Genomic DNA, 18,936 nt, shown 5'->3' on the forward strand with positions numbered 1-18,936 from the left:
CAGTTAACAAAGGCCGAGAAGTGGGAAACTCTGAACGGTAAGGAGCAGGGAATTGTTATATTTAATTGGACTATTGGGTAGATAATGAATTGTGAGTGGGGCAGTTTAAGATAAGACAGAAATGTCTATTGAGACCAGACCCCTCTGGGTCTTGAGTACCTAAGGAAGAAGCTCTTATTATATGTATAAATAAGGTTTTTGAGTAGAACCCCACTGAAAGGCTGCTTGCTGACTTGAATTAAAAAGCCACTGTTGAATCACCAGGATGATCTTGCCAGTTACAAAACCCTTGCCTTGTGAAACTAAAAGTTTATTCCTATAAAGTAGAAATAGTCATAGCTGACTCTGTGTGGGAAAAAATGAAATGAGCATTTATGCAAAAGCTTGGAGCATGCACCTGGCTTTCAGGTTTAATCCTTGTGTCTCATTTGGCAAACCAGTTGTACCCTTTGTTTGAAACAGTCCTGCCCTTCATATGAATGGAAACCCTTTCATTTCTGTTATGAGATTGAATGATCAGGTGATTGGAGGAAGACTACAGTTAAATGTGATTTATAGGCAATAGATTTTGCCAGAGGAGATTTTGAAGCTATGTCAAAATTCTTTTTATTTTTTCATCATAAAACCTTAGTTTTATAGATTTCAGATTCAGTCTCAATATAAAATAGGAATAATATTAGTTGTACAAATTTCATTAGCACATACTTAGATATAAAAAATCATAGGCTGGGCGCGGTGGCTCATGCCTGTAATCCCAGCACTTTGGGAGGCTGAGGCGGGCGGATCACCTGAGGTCGGGAGTTCAAGACCAGCCTGACCAGCATGGAGAAACCCTGTCTCTACTAAAAATACAAAATTAGCCAGGCATGGTGGTGCATGCCTGTAATCCCAGCTACTCGGGAGGCTGAGGCAGGAGAATCGCTTGAACCTGGGAGGCGGAGGTTGCAGTGAGCCGAGATCGTACCACTGCACTCCATCCTGGGCAACAAGAGCAAGACTCTGTCTCAAAAAAAAAAAAAAAAGATATAAGAAATCATTACTATAGATGAGATTGGCTTGACTTAACCTTCTTTAGAGGTTAGTTGTTTCTACTGAGTATGTTTGACATTTGGAGACCTGGCACTTGGGGAGTATATACTTCAGGTGGCTTGAAAGGCAGATCTTATAAGTTCTCCATATGTTTGGAGTCTTAGAGATAACACTATCATCTATTTTCAATAGGTTTTCGATACTGTTTGGAAATGATTCCTTTCAATATCCTATTGTCTAAACACTGAGTAGTTACACATACATATTAGCAGTGACTAAAACATACTGTTTGCAGCAAGGTTGGAAAGAAATAAAATGATACTAGGCATAAACCACATATCTTCCTAATTAAATGAAACAGTATTTAATTACTGCTTAACCTACTCTTGTCTTACAGATTGACCTTGACTCACTTCCAGGTCAGAAGTCTTCCCACACTGTGCTTATTAAGGTCTCTGGCATTTGAAGTGGCAGAGCTGCTCTAATCTTCAAATCCCCTCACTTTACTTTGCTTGCTATACTCCCTTTTCCCTCACTTCTGTACAGCCTACAAGTCTTACGTGTTAAAAAGCCTCTGCTAAGGCCCGGCACGGTGGCTCACACCTGTAATCCCAGCACTTTGGGAGGTTGAGGCAGGCAGATCACCTGAGGTCAGGAGTTCAAGACCAGCCTGACCAACATGGTGAAACCTCATCTTTACTAAAAATTCAAAATTAGCTGGGTACGGTGATGCATGCCTGTAACCCCAGCTACTTGGGAGGCTGAGGCAGGAGATCGCTTGAACCTGGGAGGCGGAGGTTGTAGTGAGCTGAGATCGTGCCATTGCACTCCAGTCTGGGAAACAAGAGTGAAACTCTGTCTCAAAAAACAAAACAAAACAAAAAGCCTCTGCTAGCAGATTTTTGTTCAACATTTTCTTTTATTGGTCGCTTGCTCAATTTTACTTTTTTTTTTTTTTTTTTTGAGACGGAGTCTCGCTCTGTCATCCAGGCTGAAGTGCAGTGGTGTGATCTTGGCTCACTGCAACCTCTGCCTCCCGGGTTCAAGCGACTCCTGCCTCAGCCTCCTGAGTAGCTGGGATTACACGCGTGAACCACCACACCCGGCTATTTTTTGTATTTTTAGTAGAGACGGTGTTTCACCATATTGGCCAGGCAGGTCTCTTGAACTCCTGGCCTACAGGTGATCCGCCCACCTCGGCCTCCCAAAGTGCTGGGATTATAGGCACGAGCCACCGTGCCCAGCCAATTTTACATTTTTTATACCCAATTTTCATTGATGCATTCTCAAGACTTAAATAATAACGAAGTGCCTGCCCATATGTAATATTTCCTGATACTCCATGTGCTTTAGCGGTAAGGTAACTTTGTCATATAAGAACCTAAAAGAACTGTAGTTACGCTTTTAAAATATCTTGTTTCGCTAGTGTTGCTATAGAAAATGCTTTATAAATAACATTTCAAAAACTGTATTTCTCTGAATCTCCTTATAGTTGCCAGAATGTTTCCCAGTTACTTATCTGTATCTACAAAGAAAGTACTATGTTTAGATACTGGTCAGTTCTAATTCACTTTCACTGATGACAACATTAAATATAAGTTATACAAAATAGTAGATATTCCAACTAAAATTTTGTCTCTTCTTTGTGAAGGATCTGTTTGAGTCCTTAAGAAATAGAGTCATTTGGGTGGGAAAACCTAGAAACAGTTTTAAGGCCCATGGTATGGTGAAGTCACCAATCTGTTTCTTCTCTGCTAGTTCTAATCTTGACATAACAAGAAAGTTACTGGACAATCAATCATGACCTTTAGGGGTGTGGGGGAAGGAAAAGAAAAGACTAGGTTAGGCTGCTCCTGTATTTCTAAAGAATGCCATAGAGAAATTTAAAGAAATCCTTGCTATACTTTACCTGGCCCCCTCCTGGATTAACTCATGAGGCAAATGAGATTTCCTCACTCTGAATTTGCAAAGTGACAAGATTTCCACCAAAGAATCAGCATGAATGGGATTTGAAGAATGGAATAAAAAGTGAATTAAACTACTGATCACCCTAATTTTCAATACTCATTCATTCCTTCAGCAAAAATTTATGAAGTGCCTCCTAATCTGCTAGATAGTGTTGTAGGTTCTGGGAATACCATAGTACACAGATAAACATTTCTGCCTTCCTGGAGCTTATGTAATAGTAAGGAAAAATAGACGAAATAAAGACATTGCAAAGTATGTTCAAAGGCAATAAATGCCATAGGGTATAAAAGTGAAGAGGGAGTTTGGTGGTATGTTGGTATTTTAGATAGCACAGAGGGAAAGCCTTATTGACTTGGTGATTTCTGAATAAGGATTTAAAGAAAGTTAAGTCATGCAGATATGTGGGGAAAGAACATTCCAAGCATTCCAAATGCAAAGACCCTGAGGCAAAAAGCATGCCTGGTGTGTTCCAGGAAAAGTAAAAGTAGTGAGTCCAGTTGCCTGAAGCTCATGAATGAGAGGGAGAGTCATAGAAGATAAGGTAAGAAGGCCGGGCGCGGTGGCTCAAGCCTGTAATCCCAGCACTTTGGGAGGCCGAGATGGGCGGATCACGAGGTCAGGAGATCGAGACCATCCTGGCTAACACGGTGAAACCCCGTCTCTACTAAGAAATACAAAAAATAGCAGGGCGAGGTGGCAGCGCCTGTAGTGCCAGCTACTTGGGAGGCTGAGGCCGGAGAATGGCGTGAACCCGGGAGGCGGAGCTTGCAGTGAGCTGAGATCCGGCCACTGCACTCCAGCCTGGGCTACAGAGCGAGACTCCCGTCTCAAAAAAAAAAAAAAAAAAAAAAAAAAAAGAAGATAAGGTAAGAAAAATTGTGAGGGGCGGAGGGAGTTGTACACCCAAATGATAATAGAAACTTATGAGTCTGCCGGACGCGGTGGGGTGGCTCACGCCTGTAATCTCAGCACTTTGGGAGGCTGACGCGGGCAGATCACTTGAGGTCAGGAGTTTGAGACCAGCCTGGCCAATATGGTGAAACCCTATCTCTACCGACAAATACAAAAATTAGCCGGGCGTGGTAGCAGGCGCCTGTAATTGCGCTACTCGGGAGGCTGAGGCAGGAGAATGGCGTGAACCCAGGAGGTGGAGCTTGCAGTGAGCCAAGATCGCGCCACTGCACTCCAGCCTGGGCGACAGAGTTAGACTCTGTCTCAAAAAAACAAACAAACAAAAAACAAACCAAAAAAACTATAAACTAAGTTCCTCCCAAAGTTAGTTCAGCCTACCCCCAGGAATGAACAAGGACAGCTTGGAAGTTAAAAGCAAGATAAAGTTGGTTAGGTCAGATCTCTTTCACTGTCTCAGTTACAATTTTGCAATGCTAGTTTCAATGTCAGTTTGTACCATATGAAGTTGCCAATATTTGACCACTTTTGATAAACAGAATCCATAATTTTTTTTTTTTTTTGAGATGGAGTCTCGCTCTGTTGCCCAGGCTGGAGTGCAGTGGCATGTTCTCAGCTCATTGCAACATCCTCCTCCCCAGTTCAAGCGATTCTCCTGCCTCGGCCTCCCGAGTAGCTGGATTACAGGTGCCTGCCACCACGCCCAGCTAATTTTTATATTTTTAGTAGAGATGGGGTTTTGCCATGCTGGCCAGCCTGGTCTTGAACTCCTGACCTCAGGTGATCTGGCCGCCTCAGCCCTCCAAAGTGCTGGGATTACAGGCATGGGCCACTGCGCCTGGCAAGAATCCATAATTTCTAGTGGTTCTTTCTAACTTTTTGAAAGTAGAATGGATAGAAGTTTACTAAAATTATACACTAGATGTGTGGAATATGAGGAGTGAACAGAAATTCCCAAGGCTTTTGAGCTAAGCAAATGGTAAGAATAGAGTTGTCATTAACTGAGACAATGGAGAGCCCACGGCTATTAATTGGACACTTCTGAGCTAGTCAGCTTTAGTTTACTGAAGTTTAAATTCAGGTAGCTTTTTTGTTGCTGTATACCAGTGGTCACAAGTGAACACTGAATAATAATGTGCACAATTCATTGTAGATCCATCCACATTGCTGGCAAAAGTAACCAAGCTTTCCTGTTATACTGATTGATACTGGATCTGTGTGGTCATCTTCTTATAAGAAATATGGTCATCTTCATAGAAGAAGAACTTTATATCTTTTATATAACATGGTTTGAAAAATGTGATTTCAACTTTGTCATCGTGCCGCTTCTTTCAACTTTTATTGTCTAAGCTCATTTTCTTTGTTTTATTATATTCTTTCATGACTTCCTCTCACTCTGAATCAGTTAAGATTCAGCTAGAATATATGTTGGTACATACAATTTGGAAAGATTGTCTTTATGTTCTGGATCAAATGTGAAAAATAGAACCATGGAGTCAAAACAGAGTAAGGCTTTACTGGTTTTTTTTTTTTTTTGGTTTGTTTGTTTGTTTTTTTGAGACAGAGTCTCCCTCTCTTGCTCTGGCTTGCAATGATGTGATCTCGGCTCACTGCAACGTCCATCTGCCGGGTTAAAGCTATTTTTCCGTCTCAGCCTCCCAAGTAGCTGGGATTACAGGCAGGCACCACCATGCCCGGCTAATTTTTTGTATTTTTAGTAGAGACGAGGTTTCACCGTGTTGGCCAGACTGGTATCGAACTCCTGACCTCAAGTGATCCACCTGCCTCGGCCTCCCAAAGTGCTAGGATTACAGGCATGAGCCACCGTGCCAGGCCTGGCTTTACTGTTTTGTAAAACTGCTTTCAGGATGTAATTAAGGTAGATACACACAAGCCCAAGTTGAACAACATTGTATCTCGCTTACTTTGAATGGCCTAGTCAGGAATATTGTATATATACAAAACGTGAAAGTAAAACATTTGATGATGTATTTTCTTTAGGTGTGTCAAGATATAAGGCCAGGCTGGGCATGGTGGCTCGTACCTATAATCCCAACACTTTGGGTGGCTGAGGTGGGAAGATCGCTTGAGCCCAGGATTTCAAGACCAGCCTGGGCCACATAGTGAAACCCTGTCTTTACAAAAAAAAAACACACACACACACAAAAAAAACTAGGTGTGGTGGTGCACGCCTGTAGTCCCAGCTACTCGGTAGGCTAAGACAGGGAGGATCACTTTAGCCCTGAAGGTTGAGGCTGCAGTGTGCTATGATCATGCCACTGCACTGCAGTCTGGAAGACAGAGTGAGACTCTGTCTCAAAAAAAAAAAAAAAAAAAAAAAAGGTATGAGGCCAGTTCATCGCAGTAAAAAATGATATTGTGGAAAATCTATAGTGTTGAGTTGGATTCAACTTAGAAATTAGCAAATACTGATAACTATTTGTCAAAAATGCTGATAATGTACTTTTAATAGAGGTCACAGTATGTCTAGGATGAGTTAAAGATAAGAGTCTATCCCTTTGCTGTGACTTTATCTTTTTGCCTGACTAGCGTCTCTTTGATATGTATCTTTCTATACTATAGGGGCTGATTTCTTCTTCTGCTTTTGAATTTATGAGGGAAAAAATAGAATTGGACTGAAAAGGTATTAGAGAATTTAGAGAAATACTTAAATGAATCATTCAGTTTGTTTAAATTTAGAAACAATAAAAGCTGTTTGTTCAGGCTACTATTTTCAAGATACCATGTTGTGTATGAACATAAGTAGTGCCCCAGGTTGCTGGAAGGCAGGCTTGCTTTTGTTGTTGAGAAATGTTTTAGTTGAACAATTTTTAAAAGAAGAATTGGTCCACATGTTTAACATTTCACTCCCCCAGACCAGCCTGGGCAACATGGTGAAACAGGATAGGAAGATGAGAAATAATATTCTCCCATTACTGTGGAAACATACCTTTAATATATGGCCATTGACTGAATGCTTAGTTTTACTTATCATTCTCTTTCTTTTTTGTTAGACTCTTAGCCTTCTTCTCCCTGCCCTTAAAGACCCTATAAGAAAGAAAAACAAGTATACAAGTCAGTTGCCATGGTGCACAACTGTAGTTTCAGCTATTCAGGAGGCTGAGGCATGATGATTGCTTGAGACCAGGAGATCTGGGCTGCAGTAACGATCATGGTGCCTGTGAGTAGCCCCTGCACCCCAGCCTCGGCAAGCGAGACCCTGGCTCTTAAAACAACAAAACAAAACAAGTACACAAATAAAGCAAGTAATATAAGGTGTGATACGGTGTAACAGAGATGCATTTGTGTTTTAAGCATTTTTACTGGAGATTAACGAGTGGATGTGAATTTTAAGGTGTGCTCCAAGGTACCCAAGGGGTTTCCATCAAGATGCATCAGAGGTTGCTGATGGGATTGGAAACTTCTCCCCTTTACCCCCATTGCCCTACACACACGCTCACACAGAGCAGCTCCACTTTTATCTGTTTTATAAATTGGGTTTTTGTGTAGCACTGTGAAAAGAAAGTGTTCTTTTTTTGTTTTGTTTTGGGTTGGGATGGGTTTGAAAGTGTTCTTTTGACCAATATTTATTTATTTATTTATTTATTTATTTTTATTTATTTATTTTTACCACAGCTGTAATAGAAAGAGCATGAGCTTTGGAGTAAGAAACATCTGAGTTGAAATTTTAATTTTGCTCTTAGATGATGCTTACCTCATCCATCACTATAAGCTCTTCCTTGTTTCTCAATTTTGATCTTCATTTTAAGGATCAAATGAGAGACGTGTGTAGAGTGCTTATTGCAGTGACTGACCAAGGATTCCTATTAGATTGGAAAAATGTGGATTCTATTAAACTGTTTTTTATATCATAGATATTATTTTAAAACCTTGAGAAAAGCAGCCTCATATATTTATTAAGCTGATGATTACATTTTTAAACTTAGTCCAAGTTTCTTTTTTTTGACACGGAGTCTCGCTGTGTCGCCCAGGCTGGAGTGCAGTGGCCGGATCTCAGCTCACTGCAAGCTCCGCCTCCCAGGTTCACGCCATTCTCCTGCCTCAGCCTCCCGAGTAGCTGGGACTACAGGCGCCCGCCACCTCGCCCGGCTAGTTTTTTGTATTTTTTAGTAGAGACGGGGTTTCACCATGTTAGCCAGGATGGTCTCGATCTCCTGACATTGTGATCCGCCCGTCTCGGCCTCCCAAAGTGCTGGGATTACAGGCTTGAGCCACCGCGCCTGGCAGCCCAAGTTTCTTTATGTAATTTGGCCTAAATAACTATATCTGAGATCCTTTAAGCCATCTTTTGATGTTTGTACTCGATCATCGCATCATAGTGATCTCATGATGTTGAGATGTTCAACTCCTGACCCCTTGGGGTAGCCAGTGCTCTCTAGAGGGTTGGTTTGCCTTAGCAACCTTGAGCAGCCTTGTCGGTTTACCCTAGTGTGCCATATAAATAATATCATTTCCTAAATGTGCCATGAAGAATTGATTTAGAGAAGCATAGATGATCCTTCCTGTTCTGTTTTTCTCCTTCTCCTCTGTTCTTTCTCTTCTCACTTTCTTGTCTTCAAATCCCCTGGTTTATAAAGACCAAAGAAATCAGTAGACTAGCCGGGCACAGTGGCACACGTCTGTAATCCCAACACTTTGGGAGGCCAAGGCAGGCGGATCACGAGGTCAGGAGTCCGAGACTAGCCTGGCCAATATGGTGAAACCCCGTCTCCACCAAAAATACAAACAAAAAAACTAGCCAGGCGTGGTGGCGCGCACCAGTAGTCCCAGATACTCGGGAGTCTGAGGCAGTAGAATTGCTTGAACGGAGGAGGCAGAGTTTGCAGTGAGCCGAGATTGTGCCACTGCACTCCATCCTGGGCAATAGAGGGAGACTCCGTCTCAAGAAAAAAGAAATCAGTAGGCTAGAGGGTAGGCAGCATAAGCAATTTGATGATGGGAGACAGTCCATTTCTTTTTCCTGTACCTCAAGCCCTATTTAGATAGACTTTATTTACATATTAAGGAAAAAAATATGTTTTGACAAGTTGACTAGTTTCCTCCTGAGTTTCCATTTTTTGAGCAAAATCTGCAACAGTCTCATGTAGATGGGATAAATGGGTTTATGTGTGGGGGTCCATGCCACATGAAGAAGTTAGATGTGTACTAGCTTCCATAATAGGAACAGCAAGAATTGAAACAGAAAGGAAATAGAAACCAGTGCAGGGTGTCTAGGTAAGATGAGAAAGCAAATTGCTTAGAATATGAATTGCATGATGACTATTGTAATGCTTCTATTATTTTCTGAAAAGTAAGAATGTCTTTATGTTGAGCTTGAACCAGAAGGATTACTGAGTCCATTCTGTGTTCAATCTGTAAAGAAATAAACTAAAACAGGTGAACATTGAAAACGTTACAATGTCATAATTTGTTTTTCAGCCCAATCACCACTTTTCTGATTGCAAAGTAACTTCTTCAGTCAAGTCCGTTGTCTGTGGTTCTTACGATTAATTTCCTTAAACTCAAATAACGTTTTAAGGATGTTTTTAAATAAGCATTATTCTAACAGTGCAAGGACATTTTTTAATGCCTTGCCTTCTCTTGCCTAGGAAATAGAAGGCAGAATTAAGACTTGAAATATCATTTTCCTTTCTTTTAAGGGATTATTCAGTATTTTAGTTGATTGTAAACAGACATTCCTCTTTTACTTATGATTACCTGATGATAATTCAAGTTAAATCATTGCGATAATAAAACTCATACATTGATTTGATGAGAGAAATCAGTGTTAACGCCAAACCATGTTGAAATTGGTCTTAGAGATATAAGCCATTTTGCAAGAGTGTGTTTTTGACTAATCATGCCAGAGAAAAATTAATCGGATTGTGGAATATTACACTTTGCATTCATGAAAGAATGTGATAATGGCACTACTCTTCAAATGCCTGAATGTGACTGAAGGGAACAGTAATTATCTGCATTCCTTTCTACTTTAGGAGCCATTGTATCCTGACCTTGTTCGTGATTGTAATCACCGTAACTTGATTAGAGTTTTTTAAAATTATTCTCTTAATTGACACATTGTAATTGTATGTATTTATGGGGTACAATCTGATGTTTTGATACATAGCTATATTATGATACAACCAGTTTAGCTAGTGTATCTATCACCTGTGCATTTATCATTTCTTTGTAGTGAGAAATTATCTAAGATATAATATTTTACTATTAAACATAGTTACCTTACTGTGCAATAGAACACCAAAATTTATTCTTACTATCTAATTGTAACTTTATACCTATTGACCAGCCTCTCCCCATCCTTCCCTTCCTCCCCCTCTCTCCAGTCTCACCTAACCACTGGTCTGTTCTTGTTTTGCATTTTTTTTTTTTTTTTTTTTTGAGACGGAATCTTGCTCTGTCGTCCAGGCTAGAGTGCAGTGGTGTGATCTCGGCTCGCTGCAACCTCTGCCTCCCAGGTTCAAGTGATTCTCCTGCCTCAGCGTCCCGAGTAGCTGGGATTACAGGCGCCCGCCACCGCACCTGGCTTATATTTGTATTTTTAGTAGAGACAGGATTTCACCATCTTGGACAGGCTGGTCTCGAACTCCTGACCTCGTGACCCACCCGCCTTGGCCTCTCAAAGTGCTGGGATTACAAGTGTGAGTCACAACGCCTGGCCGCCCACTGGTCTATGCTTGATTACAGTTTTCTTTTCTTTTTTTTTTTTTTTTTTTTTTTGAGATGGAGTTTCTCTCTTGTTGCCCAGACTGGAGTGCAATGGCGTAATCTCGGCTCACTGCAACCTCTGCCTCCCAGGTTCAAGCTATTCTCAGCCTCCCAAGTAGCTGGGATTGCAGGCACCCGCCACCATGCCTGGCTATTTTTGTATTTTTAGTACAGACAAGGTTTCACCATGTTGGCCAGGCTGGTCTCGAACCCCTGATCTCAAGTGATCCACCCGCCTTAGCCTCCCAAAGTGATGGGATTACAGGCATGAGCCACCGCGCCCGGCCGATTATAGTTTTCAAGATGTCATGTCATTCCTGCTGTTTTAAACATCACCCAAAATTGGACAATAATAGTGGTAAAATAATAGCGACATTAAACTTAGGTAAAGCTTCTCAGTGATATTATTAATAGAATCAGAAATAAATGATGTTTTCTTGTAAGGATTCAAACACAGAAAATCTTCAAGAAATGCCAGTAACTGTATTTTTTTCCCTTCTGAGCCAAAAGTTAGATTAGGAGTACTGTATTTTGATAGACTCCTTAAGACATTTTAAAATAAATTCTTCAGGTCTAGAAAATTGACTCTGAATATTTTCCATTCATAATTCTGAGAATTTTCTAAAATTGATGAGTAAACAGTTATACAGTAAGAAAAAGATTATATAGAAGTTGGTAAATAATTTGTTCTCTTTCCATTTATCGATGATGCTCCCTTTCTTGCTTCTACAAATAAGTTTCAAATCTTTGTTCTTTGTTTCTTCCATGGCAATATAGAAGTTATAAGGTAATAAATCAAATTTGGAAAAAGATATTTTTTCCTACTCTAATTGTAGGGCTTTCACTCTTATAGAGAATCAGAATGTTAAAGTACTTCTTATATAAAATTCCCATAATATTATTTCAAAATAGAATTAATGCCTAGTATAACACCTAGTACTGAATAGGCACTCAGTCAGTATCTGTGTAGGAAGGAATAGATGAGACATGATAAATATAATTGATAATAAATATTGGCCGGATGTGGTGGCTCATGCCTGTAATCCCGGCACTTTGGAAGGCCGAGGCAGGTGGATCAACTGAGGTCAGGGGTTTGAGACCAGCTTGACCAACATGGTGAAACCGCATCTCTACTAAAAATACAAAGAATAGCCTGGTGTGGTGGTGTGTGCCTGTAATCACAGCCACTCGGGAGACTGAGGCAACAGAATCACATGAATCCGGGAGGCGGAGGTTGTAGTGAGCCGAGATTGTGCCACTGCACTCCAGCCTGGGCAACAGAGTGAGACTGTCTCCAAAAAAAAAAAAAAAAAAAAAAAAAAAAAAAATATATATATATATATATATAATATATAATATATATATAATTGATAATATTAAATAATAATTAATAATATTAAATATACTCTTGAAAGGATATGTTTTTCTGCTGCTAGACATACTACTTTGTAACCAAAAAAGCATACTTATTTGTTTTTGTGAAGCATTCACAACATAAATGGTTAAACAGCATAAAGGACCATATGTTTGAGTGTTACCTCTAAATTAACTAACTGTAGGCACTGAAGGATTTACTTTTAGTACTAAAACTGGGAAGTCTATCCCAGGCAAACTAGAACAAACTGATTACTCTTAAAATTATCTCTTAAGTTGGCCGGGCACAGTATCTCATTCCTGTAATCCCAGCACTTTGGGAGGCTGAGGCCGGCGGATCACAATGTCAGGAGTTTGAGAGCAGCCTGGCCAATATGGTGAAATCCCGTCTATACTAAAAATACAAAAATTAGGCAGGCATGTGGCAGGCGCCTGCAGCCCTGTCTGCTCGGGAAGCTGAGGCAGTAGAATCGCTTGAACCCAGGAGGCTGAGGTTGCAGTGAGCCAAGATGGTGCCACCGCATTCCAGCCTGGGTGACAGAGTGAGACTCCGTCTCAAAAAAAAAAAAAAATTATCTCTCAATCTGAGGCTGCCTTGAATGTAGGTTAACCTTTATGGAGAACTTCTTACATTAAAATTTTTGGATTATTTATTTATTTATTTATTTTGAGACGGAGTCTTGCTCTGTTGCCCAGGCTGGAGTGCAGTGGCGCAATCTCGGCTCACTGCAAGCTCTGCCTCCCGGGTTCACGCCATTCTCTTTCCTCAGTCTCCTGAGTAGCGCTGGGACTACAGGTGCCCGCCACCATGCCCAGCTAAGTTTTGTATTTTTAGAAGAGACAGGATTTCACTGTGTTAGCCAGGATGGTCTTGATCTCCTGACCCTCGTGATCCGCCCTCCTTGGCCTCCCAAAGTGCTGGAATTGAAGGCGTGAGCCACCGCGCCCGGCACGGATAATTTCTTACATTACAAACTGAGTCAAATGAAGGATCTTTTATTTTACTTGAAATATATAACATTATATTCAGCATAGAAGGAGTAAAAAGAAAAGTATAAAAAATATTTTCATTAAAAGCTATGCCTTTAATTTCAGATGGAATTAGTAGAGATTTTATTACTAATTCATTTAGTATTTATGAGTCCACTATGGTTGTCAGTTATCCTTTATGACATAATTTATAAGATTACTGATAGGAGCACATTTTCTAAGCTGAAACATTTAGAATGCCATTATGCAATTCTTTAATAGCTGGAGACTGGAAGAGAGAGTGCTGGATGGAGAATTAACCTCTGAGTCATGTTATGCACTAGGGATTTAGGGTTACTTTTGGAGTAGTATGGAAACAAATTTAAGAATAGAGTGTGCAGTACAACTTTATAACATGGCTCATTTTCAGTGTCAGATCAAATAAATAATGTGAAATATAGCATTACTATGCAGTAAAACTCCAAAATAATGCAGGTAGCATATGATATAGGCATTATCATAGCCCTTAATGCACAACAAAATGTGTTTATTATTATCATAATGTTATTTCCCCTAATATTTCTTTGCTTTAATAAATTATTATTGCAAAATAAGTAATATAAATTAAATGAATTTATATATAATTGCATTCACATTTACATTTATACATATGCATGTATGTTCACATACATTCGCTTTTGTTTTTGTGTGTGTGTGTTTTTTTTTTTTTTTTTGCGATGGGGTCACACTCTGTCCCCCAGGCTGGAGTGCAGTGGCATGATCTCCACTCACTGCAAGCTCCGCCTCCCAGGCTCACACCATTCTCCTTCCTCAGCCTCCCTAGTAGCTGGGACTACAGGCGCCTGCCAGCAGCCACGCCCGGCTAATTTTTTGTAGTTTTAGTAGAGACGGGGTTTCACCATGTTATCCAGGATGGTCTCAATCTCCTGACCTTATGATCCACCCTCCTCGGCCTCCCAAAGTGCTGGGATTACAGATGTGAGCCACTGCGCCCAGCCATGTATGTGTTTTAAATGGCTACTTGCCAGATCTTTAAAGTTGCCTTCCAATTTTGGTTGAGAATCATCTTAGAAACTGTTTTGATTTCAGGCATATATATACACATGACATGCTAATTTATACCTTTAAAAGTATATTTGCATGTGGCTTAATTTGGAAAGATGTAATTTTATTAAAGTATTTGGATTAATAAATGTTAGTGTCAAATCTAAAAGCCCACAGCAATAGAGTTGAAAATTTAATTGTAACTAAATTTTAATGTATTCATCAAATACATGTCCCACTGTATTTAATGAAGATATATTGTTTATAATTCTCACTTTGCAGACTCCTTCGAAGACAATGAAGGTGTACTTTTAGAACAGAAAATATTCTACATAGTTTGTGAATTGGAGCCAATGTTCTCTTGAGTTTATTCTTCTTAGTTTTAATGCAATTTTAAAAATGTATTTAGGGCACATTTCTGTAAGTTTAAGCATATGATTCTTTATGGGAGAGTACAAAGAGAAATCAAATATATTTTGCGAGGTAGAAGAAAAGCTGAACATAGGATATAGAAGGGGCAATGCCAAAAGGAAAGGAAATGAGGATGGGGAAGGGCCATATTTTTAATTACTTCCAAAGGGCACTGGTGTATGTTTTATAACCATTCATCTCTGTTTTTATGAAGCACTAACTCCCTGAAGCACAAAAATTACATGTGTGTGCCTGAAGGCATACAGAAAGAAAACACCAGAAACCATAGCTGACTCTTAGTCACTGGTTTAATATGTACAGTTTTGGAGAGGTCTGGGAGTCTATCTGAATCTACTGATTTTGATTAGTTTTTCAAGAATGAAAAAACAAACACACAAAAACCCTTTCACATGAAACCTACAACTCAAAATGTAAGTTGGATTAGAGATGGTGCTTTGAGATTTTCTTCCTGACTAAAAAGTAGGTTGTTGATAGCAAAAGATCTTTTGCAACTCTAGTATTTGCTGTAAACTATGATATATTCCTACAAATAGAAATATTTTAACATTTATTCTTACGTTTATCCCAGTTCTTTTTTTTGGGGGGAAGTCTCGCTCTTATACCCCAGGTTTGAGTGCAATGGCTCAATCTCGGCTCACTTCAACCTCTGCCTCCCGGGTTCAAATGATTCTCTTGCCTCTGCCTCCCAAATAGCTGGGATTAAGTCGCCTGCCACCACGCCAGGCTAATTTTTGTATATTTCAGTAGAGACGGGGTTTCACCGTATTGGCCAGGCTGGTCTCAAACTCCTGACCTCAGGTGATCCGCCCGCCTTGGCCTCCCAAAGTGCTGGGATTACAGGCATGAGCCACTGCACCTGGCCTATGCCAGTTCTGCATCAGGGGCCGGATGCAGTGGCTCATGCCTGTAATCCCAGTACTTTGGGAGGCCAAGGCGGGCGGATCACCTGAGGTCAGGAGTTCAAGACCAGCCTGACCAACATGGAGAAATCCCATCTCTACTAAAAATACAAAATTAGCCGGGAGTGGTGGCGCATGACTGTAATCCCAGCTACTCGGGAGGCTGAGGCAGGAGACTCTCTTGAACCCGGGAGGCAGATGTTGCGATGAGCTGAGATCACACCATTGCACTCCAGCCTAGGGAACAGGAGTGAAACTCTGTCTCAAAAAAAAAAAAAAAAAATCAGAAAGAGGCTCTTTATAGGCTAAATCAAATAACTTGTTGAACCTAATTTTAAAATTTGGTTCTTTTTTGTTTTGAGACGGAGTCTCACTCTGTCACCCAGGCTGGAGTGCAGTGGTACGATCTCAGCTCACTGCAACTTCCACCTCCCTGGTTCAAGCGATTCTCCTGCCTCAGCCTCCCGAGTAGCTGGGATTACAGGCACGTGTCACCACGCCCGGCTAATTTTTGTATTTTTAGTAGAGATGGGGTTTCATCATGTTGGTCAGGCTGATCTCGAACTCCTGACCTCGTGATCCTCCCGCCTCGGCCTCCCAAAGTGCTGGGATTACAGGTGTGAGCCACCGCGCCCGGCAAAATTTGGCTCTTATTTGTGTAATGAGTATCTAAATCTAATTTGACTCTGATAATAACTGACTTTAAGGGAAGCAGCTACCCTTTGGTGCCTACAGATGACTCTCCTTTCAATAAAACATATTTAAATAGATAACAAGTGATATATTCTATGATATTCCCATTTGAGAAGCCCCTTGCTCTGGTTCTGGCAAGGCTTCCACAGCGGGTGATGTGGGGCTCATGAGAGGAGTGCCTTACTTACTCCTATAGAAAGCTATAATAAAAGGAGCAAATAAATACCTCCTGTAGCTAAGAATCTGATGTAGCACTTAATATTTTCAGGTGGCAACTGCACTGTCATTTTATATAAAATTCCTTTCATTAACTATAAAAAACATTGCCTGCCTGCCAGCTGTTTGGAAAGCATCGTAAGATCAGTAAAATGACAAAACAGCCCCACATTCACAGTAGATACAATGAATAGTCAAATATTACATTTTTTAAATCTATCTTTTGCAAAAAGAATTTTTGCTTTTCATCTCATGCGTTTTTGTTTTTAATGACGGCATCTCAGTTTTTTGTTCTTGTTTTTTTCTATCTAAGCTAATAAACAGATTGTGATAGTCTGTACTCAAACACAAAGGTTCAAGAGATCTGGAAGAACCTGCATATAGCAGAGTATAAAAGGCCTGTGCAACTTAAGACTCAAATATATCGATGCCTACAGTAAAACACCACAGGTCAGCTCTTTGTATATTCTCTACTCAGGTAATGATAACCTAAACCATCTCTATGAGACTGCTGAAAAGTTATCAAAGTAAATTATTTTTCTTGTCTTTTTTTTTTTTTGAGACAGAGTCTCGCTTGCTCTATCACCCAGGCTGGAGTGCAGTGGCACGATCTTGGCTCACTGCAACCTCTGCCTCCCAGTTCAAGCAATTCTGCTGCCTCAGCCTCTCAAGTAGCTGGGATTACAGACACCCGCCACCACGCCCAGCTAATTTTTGTATTTTTGGTAAAGACAGGGTTTCGCCATCTTGGCCAGGCTGGTCTCAAACTCCTGACCTCAGGTGATCCACCCACCTTTGCCTCCCAAAGTGCTGGGATTACAGGCATGAGCCACCTCACCCAGTCGTAAATTATTTTTCTTAAACATGTATCATTCATCTTAGAGTTTAGAAACATTGACCCTGGTGATGAACATTGTTATTTGTGCACATGGCTGTGGATGAAGAGGTAAATGAACAGCCCCCATTGTCCACTGCCTGCATGTGGAGGAGGCTCTGCGGTTGGCCTTATGTCTGATGAGTGTAGTCTGCATCTGCAGCTCTGCTTCTTAGAGCCATAATTTGCCTAATAGAATTGCTTAAGGAGAGAAAACACATATCCATATCTTCAGGAATATAGGACCATCTGGTGAGAATTAGTTTTAATGGCTACATTGAATACTAGTAGTTGATCGTTAATACAGAGAATAGGAAGGACATTATATTATAATGCTCAATAGTTGTCCAGTCTGGGCAGTTGCTCAGCTGTCTTAGACAAGACCAAGTTTTGCCTTTCTTAGTTTTTCATCTTAATGTTATTTTAGGTATTTTAGGTGTGGTGCCTAGTTTTCAACTCTTGTTAAATTTTTCTTAATGCATAATTCTAAGAGGCTTCATTTAAACTTGTTCTACTTTATTTAAGGCATTTGCAGTATTGTTTTTGTTCTTTAGTAAAAGGAAAGTTAATTATTGTATTCTTTGAAGTAGGAAATCTTTGTGAATTTAAATATTTGTTGTATAGAAGTCTAACAAAAAATATTCTTTTTAAAATATGGTCAAATACAAATTGAAAGCAACTACCATCTGTAGAAAATTTTTCATAAAAATCATTGACTGAAGGAACAAAAGCATGTCATTGTATATACCAACCCTTCTTTATGCATTATCCACTAAAATGACATTTCAAAAGATTCACCGTGGGTAGCATATGGAATACTCCATAAACACTGATTAGATTTAATAATGTTTGTATCACTGTTTTGGAACATGTACAAGGAATGCGACCGCCATATATTATTAACATCAAAATAACTCAGAAGAAAAGCTCCTAATTAAAGCAGGGCTGGTTTAGAGACTTAGCAAAATTGCAGCCAGAAATAACCACCTACCCACCTGCCCGGGACTTGGGGCTTGCTTGCTTTCATGCATGCAAAACAGACTTGATTTTTAGAGCTTCAAGATAGCTGCTATGAAAATTATAATGGGCTATGACAATACCATTTCGCTAGTTTCAGAAGGACAGCACTGCTGCTTGAGTCGAGGTTTCAGCCAAGTACCATCAAAGGAAAGCAAGTTTGTGGTTTGCAGTTCTGCTGAGCTGCACTCAGTGACTCTGCATGATTGATTAATAGCCTTTTGCTTTGCAAATGTGCATATATTAAGTTCAGCATTGCAGTTTGCAAAGATTCACTCATGGCCTGCCATGGTAATTGATGCACACCTGTCCTAGGGAGCAATGTATGAGTTCTTTAGTGTTTCCACATAAGAGGTCTCTGGGGTATTTTTAATTGGTCATCTCTAGAAGAGGGAAACAGGAGCAGATTAAAAGTATACAGGAAAAGGAGGTTGTTCTACAAGCAGTTTAAAAATCTATTTGAAAAAGATCCCCACCACTTATAAACTGAATAGTTATACTATAATTTCTGTACCTGCATTCTAAAATAAGAGTACTCAACAGGTTTTATTTTTATGGACAAGTATCTGTGGGCTTAGGAAATTTCTTTCTTTCTTTCTTTCTTTTTTTTTGAAGATGGAGGATGGAGTCTTACTCTGTTGCCCAGCTGGAGTGCAGTGGTGCGATCTCGGCTCTCTGCAACCTCTGCCTCCTGGGTTCAAGCAATTCTGCAGCCTCAGCCTCCCAAGTAGCTGGGATTACAGGCGCCCGCCACCACGCCCA

General features: G+C 40.2%; 1 protein-coding gene and 1 long non-coding RNA gene across 6 annotated transcripts in view; both read left to right on the forward strand.

Moving 5' to 3' along the window:
* DIAPH2 (diaphanous related formin 2) overlaps window positions 1-18,936 on the forward strand; it is a 919,127-nt gene that overhangs the window by 629,873 nt on the left and 270,318 nt on the right. The window lies entirely within an intron of this gene.
* LOC135969041 (uncharacterized) overlaps window positions 3,827-18,936 on the forward strand; it is a 29,703-nt gene continuing 14,593 nt past the window's right edge. The window contains exon 1 of the long non-coding RNA XR_010584098.2: window positions 3,827-3,863. This is a non-coding gene — a long non-coding RNA (uncharacterized lncRNA). The remainder of the gene's footprint in view (window positions 3,864-18,936) is intronic.

Source organism: Macaca fascicularis, chromosome X, assembly GCF_037993035.2.
Source record: "Macaca fascicularis isolate 582-1 chromosome X, T2T-MFA8v1.1".
In the NCBI taxonomy this organism is placed as follows: Eukaryota; Metazoa; Chordata; class Mammalia; order Primates; family Cercopithecidae; genus Macaca; species Macaca fascicularis.